Consider the following 15,357-nt stretch of genomic DNA (forward strand, 5'->3'; position numbering starts at 1 on the left):
AGGCTTGGTCTGAAGAGCATATCTGGTAATTTTGAATACGATTTGACAAAATGTTTTGGAGGAGTAGGCTGTCAAAGGTTTTTGATAAAACCATAAATGGCGGAAAATCTATAAAAACCAGAAATTGACGCCATGGTGTGCGTTGAACTCGGCTTGATCCAAAGAATCCAACGGTACCTCATTTTTGACAATGGGACTTGCGGTTCAAAAGTTACTTGTTTAGACGCAACTCCAACTTTGACCCATTGGTGGCGCTAGAGTGGTCTAATGGGAGACATGAAACTTGGTGTGAATATAGAAGGGACTGTCCTTAATGAGTGTGCCAAATTTAACAAAAAGTTAACATATGGTTCTAGGGGCTGCCATTGACTCCCATTGCACAAGAATAAAAACTAGAGAGGGTACAATTTCTGGGGAAATTGTAGGGTGTGCTTGCTTGCGTCGGTTGCACAGGGGTCCGTTTTTGAATGACATTTTTACAACTGATATTTCTGTATATTTTATATAAAAATGCATACTTATTATTTATAAAGATAACATAGATTTAGAAGCGTTTTTTTTTTTGCTGCTCATTTACAACTGAAAATACGAGTGAAGTGTAGAATGAAATAGATGTCTTCTCATTTCCCCTGCAAGAGGCAGCCTCATCGTTGAATCAAAACGAATAAATTTGGCAGACCGGTGTAAAAATTGACCTAATCTCTATGACTTAAACGTCCTTTTATGTTTTTCCCTTCTCGTGATATTTTAAGGCATTTAGCCTACTCATATTGCATTCATTTATGAATAAAGAACCCCCTTTGAAGATTATTCTACGACGTTACCGGCAGTAGAAGATGGAATCGCGATTCAAACAGTACCATCTGCTAACTGAAAATATGCCCCCAAAAACGTAAATATGCTTGACATTTATTTAGTGGAAAATCGCTTTCATAAAAAGCTCACTGGTAGCGATCAGCAGTAACAACGCCAAGTGCGATATAGCCCTGTGTGGACAAGCTGCCCCGGTAAATTGTAGTACTGTACTACGGTACAGTACTAGACTACTGCTGTGTTCGTCTTGGTAGCGATTGCGTTGGTTGAATTCGATTTAGCCTAACCTTCCGTTGTACGGTTTAGGCTGAAATTAATTATTTTCATGAACAGATTGACAAAGTTTAGGATGTGGCAATGAAGTTCAGGTTAGTAGTCAGATAGTTTCCCTATTGAAAGACTTTTGAGTAAGGGGAGTGCCGAACATATTCTGTCGCCGTTTGACTTAAACAGCTGAGGAGTTTTTGTTAGCTACTCACACTAGTGTCTCGGGTAGGCTACAGCGTTGCAGTGAGCTACACTGGTTTGAAACCACAGGTAATGGTAATTTCACCAACAAATCGTTTACTAATGTCAGAATAAATCATACAACGAAAATGTATATGTGAGGAATGTTTATTTTAACGATTGAAAACAGATACATCATAGACCACTGTAGTATGTGTTGCCCGGGCAACACAGGCTAATGTCATGATGCTAATACTTCAGTGAAATAGTAGACTACTGTTTCCGAAAGTAGATGTACTTCCTTAATAATATCAGCTTATATTGTACATTACACATCACAATTGTGTGTCATATCACAAAGTAAAATGAGTAAATAGTTATCACCCTGGCCTCTTTTCTTGTGGCGTTTCTGCAGCTGCCTTGCAGTAAAGCTATAGTTAGCCTAGCTATCCCCCAAGTTAACAGATGCGAAACGAATGTTCTGCCAAAGGTAGTCACGCGTGTTTTCGTGATGTTCGTGACGCAGTGACGTTAGTAACGTCAGTGACTGTGGCTAGCAAATTAGCCACCGTTAGCTTCACTTTTCGCCACAAAAACTTAACTGAAGCCTAAACCATGCAACGGAACGTAAATTCCAATAGAAGCAACTCAATCGCTACCAAAACGAAACTTTTGACACCTACGTTGTCTATGTAGGCCAAATATTGACTGAGTTTTAGGGGGGCAAAAAGAATAATAATAATAATAATATATATGTGAGAGAACAAAGGTTGTGCCCTTGCCGAAGGCAAAGCACACCCAACTAGAGAGGGTACAATTTCTGGGGAAATTGTAGGGTGTGCTTGTTTGCGTCGGTAGCACAGGGGTCCGTTTTGTAATGACATTTTTACAACTGATATTTCTGTATATTTCATATAAAAATGCATACTTATTATTTATAAAGGTTACATAGATTTAAAAGCATTTTTTTTGGCTGCTCATTTACAAGGCAAAATACGAGTGAAGTGTAGAATGAAATAGATGTCTTCTCATTTCCCCTGCAAGAGGCAGCCTCATAGTTGAATCAAAACGAATAAATTTGGCAGACCAGTGTAAAAATTGACCTAATCTTTATGACTTAAACGTCCTTTTAATTTGTTCCCTTCTCGTGATATTTTCAGGCATTTAGCCTACTCATATTGCATTCATTCATGAATAAAGAACCCCCTTTGAAGATTATTCTACGACGTTACCGGCAGTAGAAGATGGAATCGCGATTCAAACAGTACCATCTGCTAACTGAAAATATGCCCCCAAAAACGTAAATATGCTTGACATTTATTTAGTGGAAAATCGCTTTCATAAAAAGCTCACTGGTAGCGATCAGCAGTAACAACGCCAAGTGCGATATAGCCCTGTGTGGACAAGCTGCCCCGGTAAATTGTAGTACTGTACTACGGTACAGTACTAGACTACTGCTGTGTTCGTCTTGGTAGCGATTGCGTTGGTTGAATTCGATTTAGCCTAACCTTCCGTTGTACGGTTTAGGCTGAAATTAATAATTTTCATGAACAGATTGACAAAGTTTAGGATGTGGCAATGAAGTTCAGGTTAGTAGTCAGATAGTTTCCCTATTGAAAGACTTTTGAGTAAGGGGAGTGCCGAACATATTCTGTCGCCGTTTGACTTAAACAGCTGAGGAGTTTTTGTTAGCTACTCACACTAGTGTCTCGGGTAGGCTACAGCGTTGCAGTGAGCTACACTGGTTTGAAACCACAGGTAATGGTAATTTCACCAACAAATCGTTTACTAATGTCAGAATAAATCATACAACGAAAATGTATATGTGAGGAATGTTTATTTTAACGATTGAAAACAGATACATCATAGACCACTGTAGTATGTGTTGCCCGGGCAACACAGGCTAATGTCATGATGCTAATACTTCAGTGAAATAGTAGACTACTGTTTCCGAAAGTAGATGTACTTCCTTAATAATATCAGCTTATATTGTACATTACACATCACAATTGTGTGTCATATCACAAAGTAAAATGAGTAAATAGTTATCACCCTGGCCTCTTTTCTTGTGGCGTTTCTGCAGCTGCCTTGCAGTAAAGCTATAGTTAGCCTAGCTATCCCCCAATTTAACAGATGCGAAACGAATGTTCTGCCAAAGGTAGTCACGCGTGTTTTCGTGATGTTCGTGACGCAGTGACGTTAGTAACGTCAGTGACTGTGGCTAGCAAATTAGCCACCGTTAGCTTCACTTTTCGCCACAAAAACTTAACTGAAGCCTAAACCATGCAACGGAACGTAAATTCCAATAGAAGCAACTCAATCGCTACCAAAACGAAACTTTTGACACCTACGTTGTCTATGTAGGCCAAATATTGACTGAGTTTTAGGGGGGCAAAAAGAATAATAATAATAATAATATATATGTGAGAGAACAAAGGTTGTGCCCTTGCCGAAGGCAAAGCACACCCAACTAGAGAGGGTACAATTTCTGGGGAAATTGTAGGGTGTGCTTGTTTGCGTCGGTAGCACAGGGGTCCGTTTTGTAATGACATTTTTACAACTGATATTTCTGTATATTTCATATAAAAATGCATACTTATTATTTATAAAGGTTACATAGATTTAAAAGCATTTTTTTTGGCTGCTCATTTACAAGGCAAAATACGAGTGAAGTGTAGAATGAAATAGATGTCTTCTCATTTCCCCTGCAAGAGGCAGCCTCATAGTTGAATCAAAACGAATAAATTTGGCAGACCAGTGTAAAAATTGACCTAATCTCTATGACTTAAACGTCCTTTTAATTTGTTCCCTTCTCGTGATATTTTCAGGCATTTAGCCTACTCATATTGCATTCATTCATGAATAAAGAACCCCCTTTGAAGATTATTCTACGACGTTACCGGCAGTAGAAGATGGAATCGCGATTCAAACAGTACCATCTGCTAACTGAAAATATGCCCCCAAAAACGTAAATAAGCTTGACATTTATTTAGTGGAAAATCGCTCATTCATAAAAAGCTCACTGGTAGCGATCATTGTCAGTAACAACGCAAAATGCGATATAGCCCTGTGTGGAGAAGCTGCCCCGGTAAATTCTACTACTACAGTACAGTACTAGACTACTGCTGTGTTCGTCTTGGTAGCGATTGCGTTGGTTGAATTCGATTTTACGTTCCGTTGTACGGTTTAGGCTGAAATAAATTATTTTCATGAACAGATTGACAAAGTTTAGGCTGTGGCAATGAAGTTCAGGTTAGTAGTTAGATAGACTTTTCATTTAAGTAAGGGGAGTGCCGAACATGTTCTGTCGCCGTTTGACTTCCTAAACAGCTGTGTAGATGTTTTTGTAGTGTCTCGCGTAGGCTACAGCATTGCAGTCATCTACACTGGTTTGAAACCACAGGTAATGATAATTTCACCCACAAATCGTTTACTTGTAATCTAATGTCATAATAATAAATCCTACAACGAAAATGTATTCATGAGGAATGTTTATTTTAACGATTGAAAACAGATGCATCATAGACCACTGTAGTATGTGTTGCCCGGGCAACAGAGGCTAATGTCATGATGCTAATACTTAAGTGAAATAGTAGACTACTGTTTCCGAAAGTAGATGTACTTCCTAATAATATCAGCTTATATTGTACATTACACATCACAATTGTGTGTCATATCACAAAATAAAATTAGTAAATAGTTATCACCCTGGCCTCTTTGCTTGTGGCGTTTCTGCAGCTGCCTTGCAGTAAAGCAGTTAGCTTAGCTATCTCCCAGAAGTTAACGAGCTGCTAAAATAATGTTCTGCTAGAGGTAGTTACGCGAGTTTTCGTGACGTTAGTGACGTAAGTAGCGTCATTGACTGTGGCTAGCAAGTTAGCCACCGTTAGCTTCACTTTTCGCCACAAAAACTTAATTTCTACTTAAACCGTGCAACGGAACGTAAATACAAATACAAGCAACTCAATTGCTACCAAGAAAAAACTTTTGACATCGATCTTGTCTATGTAGTCCAAATATTGATGAAGACTTAGGGGTGTGAAAAGAAACAATAATAATAATAAATACAGCTGCAAGCAGCAATGAAGGGGCCAAGCAGCATTCAATATGGAAATTCAGTAGCTAAAGAAGCAAAGCAAAACTTTTAATAAAAAACATTCGCTTTTTAAAAATCGCATTATACTTTTCGGCAACGCGGTGGCGCTACCCCGAAACTTTCGATTACCTTCACGGTGTTGCGCAAAAGACGTACACCGAGTTTTGTAAGGATAAGCGTTTGGTAAATATGTCATTTTGAGACAAAATGCGCTGGCTAGATGTAGCAGCGTTATATCTACAAAGCACAATGAATCCGCTTCTTCTTGATTATAATCGATCCTACGACCTTGTGTTTCAAAGGAGCACGTCTGATCCCAGTGAGCTATTCCCGCTGCTGGGAAATGCTGTGTTCGGTTACTTTATAAAAAAAATGAAGCCGTTTCTCTTGGCGAGCTTTGTCAGATTTGACCCAAGTATAAACAGCTGTAATTCAGTCATATTTTGACATATCAAGGTGATTGTGGTAGGAAGATGATTAGATGACATGCTCACGATGACATTTCCAAAGTTTCGTCTCCATACGGTAAACCGTCGCAGAGACAAGGCCTCACGTCCGCTATGGCGTGCTCTTTGTCAAAATCGTTTGCGCGTAACTCATGAACGGTTTGACTTATCGATGCCATTTTGATAACATTTTGTCTGCATGGTCTGAAGATGATCTATTACAATTTTCATGAAATTCGGAGCAACGGCCTAGGAGGAGTTTGAAAAAGTTGGCATTTCTTAAAATACAAATGACGGAAAAACCTTCGGGACGACAGTGACGCCATAGGGTTCAGTCGAATTGTCTGCGTCTAAGGAATCCGATGAAACCTCACTTAAGAAAAACGGTCTCATGGTTCAAAGGTTATGGGCATAAACGCACCTCCAACTTTGACACCTTGGTGGCGCCATAGTGCTTCATGGATCGACATGAAACTTGGTGATAAATAGTCAGGAGACCGTTCCAAATTAGTGTGCCAAATTTCAAAACTTCGCACCAATCGCTATGCATAATAATAATAAAACTAACAAAAACAATAGGTGCTGCTTGGCCCCTAAATATAGCTGCAAGCAGCAATTAGGTGGCCAAGCAGTCATATGCTTGAGAAAACATTTTAGACATCCTTAGAACAGGGTTCCGAGTCCATATACCAAGTTTGGTGTGAATCCATCAAAGATTTGCTGAGATACGACCCAACTTCCTGTTTGATGGCTTAACTTCACATTTTGATAAATAGTCAGGAGACCGTTCCAAATTAATGTGCCAAATTTCTAAACTTTTCACCAATCGCTATGCATAATAATAATAATAATAATAATAAAACTAACAAAAATAATAGGTGCCACAGCAGCTTCACTGCTGCTTGGCCCCTAATAAGAAGAAGAATACCAACAATAACAATAGGTTCCCTCCTACCGGAGGAACCCTAATAATAAGAATACTAACAAAAACAATAGGTTCCCTCCTACCGGAGGAACCCTAATAATAAGAAAAGGTAGAAACACTTAAGTGGCTTCGCCGCTTCGCCACCAATAAGAAAAGGTAGAAACACTTAAGTGGCTTCGCCGCTTCGCGGCTTGGCCACCAATAAAAATAATAAATATATATGTGAGAGAACAAAGGTTGTGCTCTCGCCGAAGGCTTGAGCACACCCAATAATCAATTTTATTTTCCAAGGCGCCTTTCTCGGCACTCAAGGACACCGTCCAGAGGTATGTAAAAAACATTAAAAGCAGCAGAAAAATTTGAAATATAACAACATTAAAAACAACAGAAGGAAGCAGTGCAAATTACCTTACGTGGAATAGGCAGTAGTAAAGAGATGTGTTTTGAGTTGTGATTTGAAATGGGGGAATTAATCAATATTAGAGTTGGGGTGGTAGTGAGTTCCAGAGACGGGGAGCAGAGCGGCTGAATGCTCTACTCCCCATGATGGTGAGACGGGCAGAGGGGACAGACAGGTGTATGGAGGAAGAGGATCTAAGTTTCCACTGTATTAGCACTGAGCTGTACATCAGTAATATCAGGCCGAATGTCCGTCTGACATAGGCTAAAGGCTAGCCAAGTGGTATTGTAACAGTTACTTTCAATGGTTACTTTTTACTACATTTTCCAATGAGGTACAGTGCCCTCCAAAATCCAAGATGGCGCCGACGATGGCAGCCGCGGTCGTTGGGTGCGCAATTTTTTGTCTAGTTTCGTCTATTAATTTAGTGTTCTGCCAAGATTTCCGGGGTTCTCTAACAAGAGAAGTACTTCTAAACATCAGGACTACAACTCCTGTGGATTTATTTCCCACTTTTCTGCTTCCAGCGGCAGAATTAGTGGGAATAATAGTCAAAGCCACCCTCGGCTTTGTCCTAGCAGCGAAACGTCGTAGGAGAGGTAAACAAGCCGGAGCATTGGTGCGCCTCCGCCAGCGTGGGGCATGCACAGCGTTAATGGGGATATTTCTCTCCAACGTGCGTACGCTGAGCAACAAACTGGACGAACTTCAGGTACTGGTGTGGAAAAACAGAGACTTCCATTCCTCTTCCGTTTTGTGCTTTACGGAGACATGGCTGAGTGAACTGATCCCAGACTCTACGCTACAGCTAGCAGGTTTTAAACTGCTGAGAGCGGATCGTGACTCGCTGCTTTCTGGCAAAATGAAGGGCGGTGGTATTTGTTTTTACATTAACAGTAGCTGGTGTGAAGATGTGACAGTGATTCTGCAGCACTGTTCTCCTGATCTGGAATCATCTTTTATTAACTGTAGACCTTTTTACTCACCACGTGAGTTTGCATCATTCATTCTGATCGGCGTCTACATGCCTCCACAGGCTAGCATCAATGAGGCTCAACATGTGCTCGCCAGCCAGATTTTGAGTGTGGAGGCAGTGGAGCATGCAAATCTGGATTCCTTGGATATTGTGCTAGGTGACTTTAACAAAGGCAATCTCACTCAAGAACTCCCCAAATACAGACAATTCATGAAATGCCCTACCAGAGAAGGGAACACTTTGGTCTACAATCAGCAAAGTCTTGAAACCAGCCTGTCTCAAGTCCTCCATCATCATCCCTGTGCCCAAAAAGCCAAGGCCAACAGGACTTAATGACTACAGACCCGTCGCCCTGACCTCTGTGGTAATGAAGTCTTTCGAGCGCCTGGTGCTGGCACACCTTAAATCCATCACAGACCCTCTACTGGACCCCCTGCAGTTTGCCTACAGAGCCAACAGGTCTGTGGACGATGCAGTTAACATGGCCCTCCACTTCACCCTACAGCACCTGGACTACCCAGCATTCTACGCCAAGATCCTGTTTGTGGACTTCAGCTCTGCCTTCAATACCATCATCCCCGCCCTGCTTCAGGACAAGCTCTCCCAGTTTAACGTGCCTGATTCCACCTGCAGGTGGATCACAGACTTCCTGTCTGACAGGAAGCAGTGCGTTAAGCTGGGAACACAAGTCTCTGACTCCTGGTCGATCAGCACAGGATCACCCCAGGGCTGCGTCCTTTCCCCTCTGCTCTTCTCCCTGTACACCAACAGCTGCACCTCCAGTCATCCGTCCGTCAAACTCCACCACCCTCATTGGGCTCATCTCTGGTGGAGACGAGTCTTATTATAGGTGGGAAGCGGACAACCTGGTGACCTGGTGCAGCCAGAACAACCTAGACCTCAATTCTCTCAAGACAGTGGAGATGGTTGTGGACTTCAGGAAGAATACAGCCCCACTCACCCCTATCACCCTGTGTGACTCCCCAGTCAACACTGTGGAGTCCTTCCGCTTCCTGGGCACTATCCTCTCCCAGGACCTCAAGTGGGAACTGAACATCAGCTCCCTCACCAAGAAAGCACAACAGAGGATGTACTTCCTACGGCAGCTGAAGAAATTCAACCTGCCAAAGACAATGATGGTGCACTTCTACACAGCCATCATTGAGTCCATCCTCACCTCCTCCATCACCATCTGGTACGCTGCTGCCACTGCCAAGGACAAGAGCAGGCTGCAGGCTGCCTTCCCTCTCAGCAGGCTCCACACTGCTGAGAAGGTGATTAGCTGCAATCTGCCTTCCCTCGAGGACCTGCACACCTTGAGGACCCTGAGGCGAGTGAGGAAGATTGTGGCCGACTTCTCCCACTCTGGACACTCAGTCCCCCACAAAAACATTTACATTTAGTCATTTAGCAGACGCTCTTATCCAGAGCGACTTACAGTAAGTACAGGGACATTCCCCCCGAGGCAAGTAGGGTGAAGTGCCTTGCCCAAAGACACAACGTCATATGGCATGGCCGGGAATCGAACTGGCAACCTTCAGATTACTAGCCCGCTTCCCTAACCGCTCAGCCACTTGACTCCAACAGTTTCTTCCCTTCCGCGGTTGGCCTCTTCAACAAGGCCAAGGGTTCACACTGACTTTGATGACGTCATGTCTTAAAACACATTGCATTTCGCACTGCATTACAAAATTGTGTCTTGCACATTTCTCACCAAGAAAGCACAACAGAGGATGTACTTCCTATGGCAGCTGAAGAAATTCAACCTGCCAAAGACAATGATAGTGCACTTCTACACAGCCATCATTGAGTCCATCCTCACCTCCTCCATCACCATCTGAAACGCTGCTGCCACTGCCAAGGACAAGAGCAGGCTGCAGCGTATCATCCGCTCGGCGGAGAAGGTGACTGGCTGCAATCTGCCTTCCCTCGAGAACCTGCACACCTCGAGGACCCTGAGGCGAGCGAGGAAGATTGTGGCCGACTCCTCCCACCCTGGACACTCCCTGTTTCAGTCCCTCCCCTCCGGCAGAAGGCTGCGGTCCATCAGGACCAAAACCTCATGCCACAAAAACCCTTCCACGGATGGCCTCTTCAACAAGGCCAAGGGTTCACACTGACTTTAATGACTTCATGTCTTAAAACACATTACATTTTGCACTGCATTACAAAATTGTATCTTGCACATATGTATTTTTTATAATATTTGTATTTTTATATTGTAAATTACGGCAACTTATATTTTATTTTATAGTATATTTTATTTTAATTCTAATTCCACTTAGTTTTGCTAGTTTATGTACCCCTAGTATAGATAGACCACATATTTAATTTTAAGGTTCCTATATGTTTATTGTATAGACCTTCCTGCCAAAGCAAATTCCTTGACTGTGCAAACTTTCATCCCATTCTGAAAATTAATAAGAGCTATTCTGTGTCCAGTATGCTATGTCGGATTTATTAAAGAAGGAAAAAAAGCCTGACCACCAAACCAATTTGGCTAGGGTCCCATCAAACATTTGTGCCCAAGGCTCTATAAATTGATGATTCAGTCCCAATCTTCACCACCTTAGTATCAAAATATTGCTGCCTAAGTCATTCTCTGTAAGTTTTAAAAGCTTCAACTCGTGTTCCCGACTTGTTCCGTGGTTTAGACATCCTAAAACTGTCCTAAATTGAACATTTCAGTGCAATCGATCTTTTGTTTACATCCCAGTATCTCTGTTATGGTCAAGCATCCAGGTTTCTGACCGTATGGTTACACTTTACATTACAATGGCGTTGTATTGTATCTTTCCAATAATGCAAGGAATCTGTGTGTCTGAACAAATTCATATTCTGCATGTGTCCTCTTTATAACCCAACAGAGTGCAGTGCCGCGATTGACGTTGATTGGATAAGCATTTCGACATCAAATAATAAAAAATAAAAAACATTGCCACAGCTTGGCTTGCTCTCTTCGCGTCACAGCCCCTTCACTCTGATGGGTCCTCTGGTCTGCAGCGAGTTTCCTACGAATGTCTCAACTCAAGAACCGGCCACTCTGCAAAGTTAATATTTTGCAGGTGTCCTTTTTATAATCCAACGGAGTGCAGTAGGCTACTGTGATTGACCTAATGGGATTAACAACGGCATTTGCAATGAAATGAAACTAAGCATGGTAAGGAAAATAGGGGAAATTCTGTTTAGTTATTTAAAAGCAAATTCACTTTTACAACCGATATTCAGCTACTTTCAAAGGGGCTGGCTAGCGAACAGACAACAATATAAAGTGGATATACTAAATTAATTGGTTTACTGTTGTCAAAACTGCCAGCGCATTGCAAATGTAAAAGTGCTGTATGGTGAATTAGGCCTACAATCATGACAACTGGCTCAACCATTGTGCATGTAATGACTTCTGTTATTAATGAAATGTTTAGAGGTTTGTGGTGGTAAGACAATTTAATAGAGAATACTATTGACTATACTGTAGTATAGTCAACATAACATAAGCAATTTATAATGTAGGAAACAGCAGACAAATGAAGGCTAAATAATAATATGCATGAATGTAGGCTACCACAGCATTGGCAATTTGACTAGAATAGATGTGGAGGTTGAACAAGTCCTTCAGAGATGACTTGAATTTCAATTGTGATCTGATAAATATACGTACCAAAACCACTGAGTAGGACTGTCATCACAAGCTGCATCATGGGCACTGCACTATCTATCCAAAACTCCAGGAATCTGTGTGTTTGCCACCAATTGTATCATGGTTTCACTGACATCTTAATCACCAACTGCATCACGGGCACTGTGCACTAGTAATATCCAATGTTAGAATATGAACAACTTATTACTTACTACTTCTATTACCAATTAACATGATATTACATTGTGGAACAGCCTGTTATTAAACACTGTAATTTTCTATGTGCCACCAAGCACCCCTTTGAGCACAACTCTTATGTGGTTATAGTAAAGCTCTCTCCTGTAATATGAAGTGTTACCTTAGATTTATATTACAAAAGGAAGCAATCAAATATAGAAATAAGTTTGAACAACATATGCATAATATTTGTTAGCTAAGCATGACTTGGCTGGCTCATGCATTGAACGCCAGACTTTGAAAGACATCTTTGTCCTAATCCTGCTGCAACTCTATACTGTGGGCTATGTCAGGCCATGCCTACATGCCATGCTCCATCAAACTTAGATACAGCAGATTTTGTACTTGTGGTCTGGTAAATTGAATTTGAACCGATGCACACCTGTTTGTTCAGCCGGGTCTAATTTAAGATTGTCTCTGTATCCCATGCTGTAGAGCATCCATCCATCCACCCACATACAGTACAGCACCTCCTCTGACTAATATCACTAGCAGGGAACAGTTTGTCCTTATTTAAAAAAATTATGAGTTTCCCTTGTCTTCAGTCAGACTCAGAATGTGGCAGAAACCAAACAGGACAAACAACAGGAATTTGAGACACCCCTGGATGTTGTATATATTTAGCCTTTGTGCGAGACAGAGAAATTGACACACCATCACAAAGAGCTGTGAAGGTGTACTTTTATTTTTATATGCACTTTGGATAAAATATTTTTACTTAATGAGGTCTTCTTTACTCGCAAACACTATTGAAAGTTGAAAGTGTATAAAGGAGCAGAACATTCAGACTTCTCCAACAGACAAGTATGGATGGACTACAGTGCCATGGTTAAAAAACATACTATGTATTTGATTGATAAAAGCGCTAAACACTTAATGTGTATTTGTTTGCCTATCAAGTGTGAACCTAGCCTGGCTCTGCCCTCGTACGTACCTCCGCTCAATTTTGATTTTGCTTCTGTACTTGGTCTGGCCATGAGGTAAGTAAGACAGATGTCTCCGGTTAATTTTCTACCGGCCAATCAGCGAACAGAGGGAGTGGCTGTCGTGCGCTAGTTTGTGTTGTAGTTCCGTAATGGCGGCGGAGAAAGATGCGAACGAAGCCATTCGGTCCGTTGTGGCAACGATGCCGACTATCCATAAGCTAAAGCCAGAGCAAGAACAAGTTTGAGTTTTGTTGGTGGCCATGATGTTGTGGCCCTCCTCCCCACGGGGTTCGGGAACAGTTTGATTTTCCAGCTACGGCAGCTAGCTCTGTTACAGTAGTGGTGAAGGAATTGGCTAAGGCGAACGCTAGCGATTGGTTATGGCAGATCAGAGTGGCTCTGGGCAGATCCAATAGTTTTAAACTTCACCAGAGTAACCGCCTACAAGGAAGTCAACGCTTGTCAATGGAGCGAGGCCAAACTCGGTACAAATTAAATGTACGAGAGTCTGGTTAGGACCAGGCTAGTGTGAACCAGCTGAATACCATAAATAGTAGAAGGATACCTATACACATTAGGGACAGATCAACTTGAGAGATTGCAAGATATGTCATAATCAACACATAACTTTTTGTCAGTCCAAATTAATCTTAAATTTGAATTAATTCAAATTTTGAAGTGCATTCACCCAGAACCCAGATTATCACACAATACAGTCAGTGACAAATATCTTCTCATTTCGCAGGGTTCCTCTCTTGTGGTGTTTACATCTCTTATCTGTATTTAAAGATTATGGCCCTCCCTTTGTCTTACCCCAGACCAGACCACACAAAACTGTGCTGTATGATTTACACATTTAGTGGATTGTGGACAAACACATCTTCAATGTAAGATGGTAGATTCAACACAGAATCATCATGGCATCCAAGTTTCAAATCTATGGCGATTACAGAGATGGTTGATCAATAATCAGTATGCTAAGTGACCAGTATCTAACTAGGAACACTTCTGTGGCAATAATGGACAGAGGGAATAGTCCTTTGAGTGTGTACACATTTAGACAATCAAACACTCGGTCAGAGTGAGAGAAACATGGATCTCTATGGAAAAAGAAAGGAAGTATGGAAAATGATGAATGGTTTTAGTAATCTATGTGTTGCAGACAGTAGGTTCACACACCTCATACACGGTCGCTATGGAAAAATATAAACAATGGTGCAGAATTTGCGATTGTTCCAAAACGGCTTCCCAAAATGAAAGAACAATAGCTTATTAGCTTTAGGAATGTGTACACTTTCATTTCAAGTCTACCTCACAGTCCTTCATCAAGTGCAGCAGGTCAGATTAGAAATAGGAATTTAAGAGAAATAGGCATTTAGGCTTTGGCAGCAACAGTGGGACTGTGTAGGATGAGTGTGAGAGAAAATGCTGTCACTGTCAATCATTGTCCCTTTAAACTAATAGTGCATGGTGTGAGCACATTAATTAAAAGTGCTGCAAGCACAATTGCACGCTGAACTCGATACAAACACAGGCCATAGGAAAGCTGAAGGACAGATGCATTTCCACCCTCTCTGTGTGACCACTTTCGCTGTATTGACTGAATGGGTTGCACCATACTCAGCCCCCCAGAACCAAACTGTTAATGGAGTAACAAGATTGTGGACCTGCCCTATTTCCCCTATGTGATATCAGTAAACTGCTACATCAGAAGGCTTTACAGTAAATACTGTATACATTACTTTCCCAACATTACACACGAACAAACAAATTACAAACAAATTATTATTTTTTGTGTCTCTAAAATCCCATTCACAGAAATTCTCTGACAGATTGTCTGTGTCTGTGTGAAAGAAATGTTAACTGCTTGTTGTGGTTCAATGTTTTACTATTAAATTACGATTGCATTGGGTTCCATTCCATTGCAGATAGTTTCAACCGCACCATGATTAAATTGTCATTCTATTTTATTGTTACTACAGTTGTGTATCACTTGGTTCAGCCTACAAGTTTTTCTATGTTTTATTGGTTGGGGATAGCATTGATCTGGTTTTGAGTCAAGATGGAGACAAGCTTTTTACTGCATGTCAGACATTGCCTTTTATCACTACAAGAGGCAAAGCTGCAATCAGTTTTCAATAAACACAATGTGTTTTTTTTATATATACCCTTGGCAAGATATGGAAGATGACACAATGTAACAAGGAAGGCAATGAGCCAAATTGGAAATTATGCTAACTGTACTGTAATGGAAGCCTTGGGTGCATGTTAGAGAGCTGTTTTTTTGTTATGCCATCAAAGGCTTCTCTCTCTTGCAGGCTTTTTTTCAGATGATGACCTTCCCTGTTTCCTGAATTATTCAATGTCTATTTTCTGGTTCCTCCTCTCCACCTAAAGCCCTTGCATATCGACACCAACACAAGGGCACGACGCGATGTGGCACCGAACTACAGT

The 15,357-nt window shown here is 41.3% G+C and overlaps 1 protein-coding gene across 1 annotated transcript in view; it reads right to left on the reverse strand.

The window, feature by feature from the left end:
* The window catches only part of shc3 (SHC (Src homology 2 domain containing) transforming protein 3), a 61,237-nt gene that overhangs the window by 45,174 nt on the left and 706 nt on the right, over positions 1–15,357 (reverse strand). The window lies entirely within an intron of this gene.

Source organism: Osmerus mordax, chromosome 20 (genome assembly GCF_038355195.1).
Source record: "Osmerus mordax isolate fOsmMor3 chromosome 20, fOsmMor3.pri, whole genome shotgun sequence".
NCBI lineage: Eukaryota > Metazoa > Chordata > Actinopteri > Osmeriformes > Osmeridae > Osmerus > Osmerus mordax.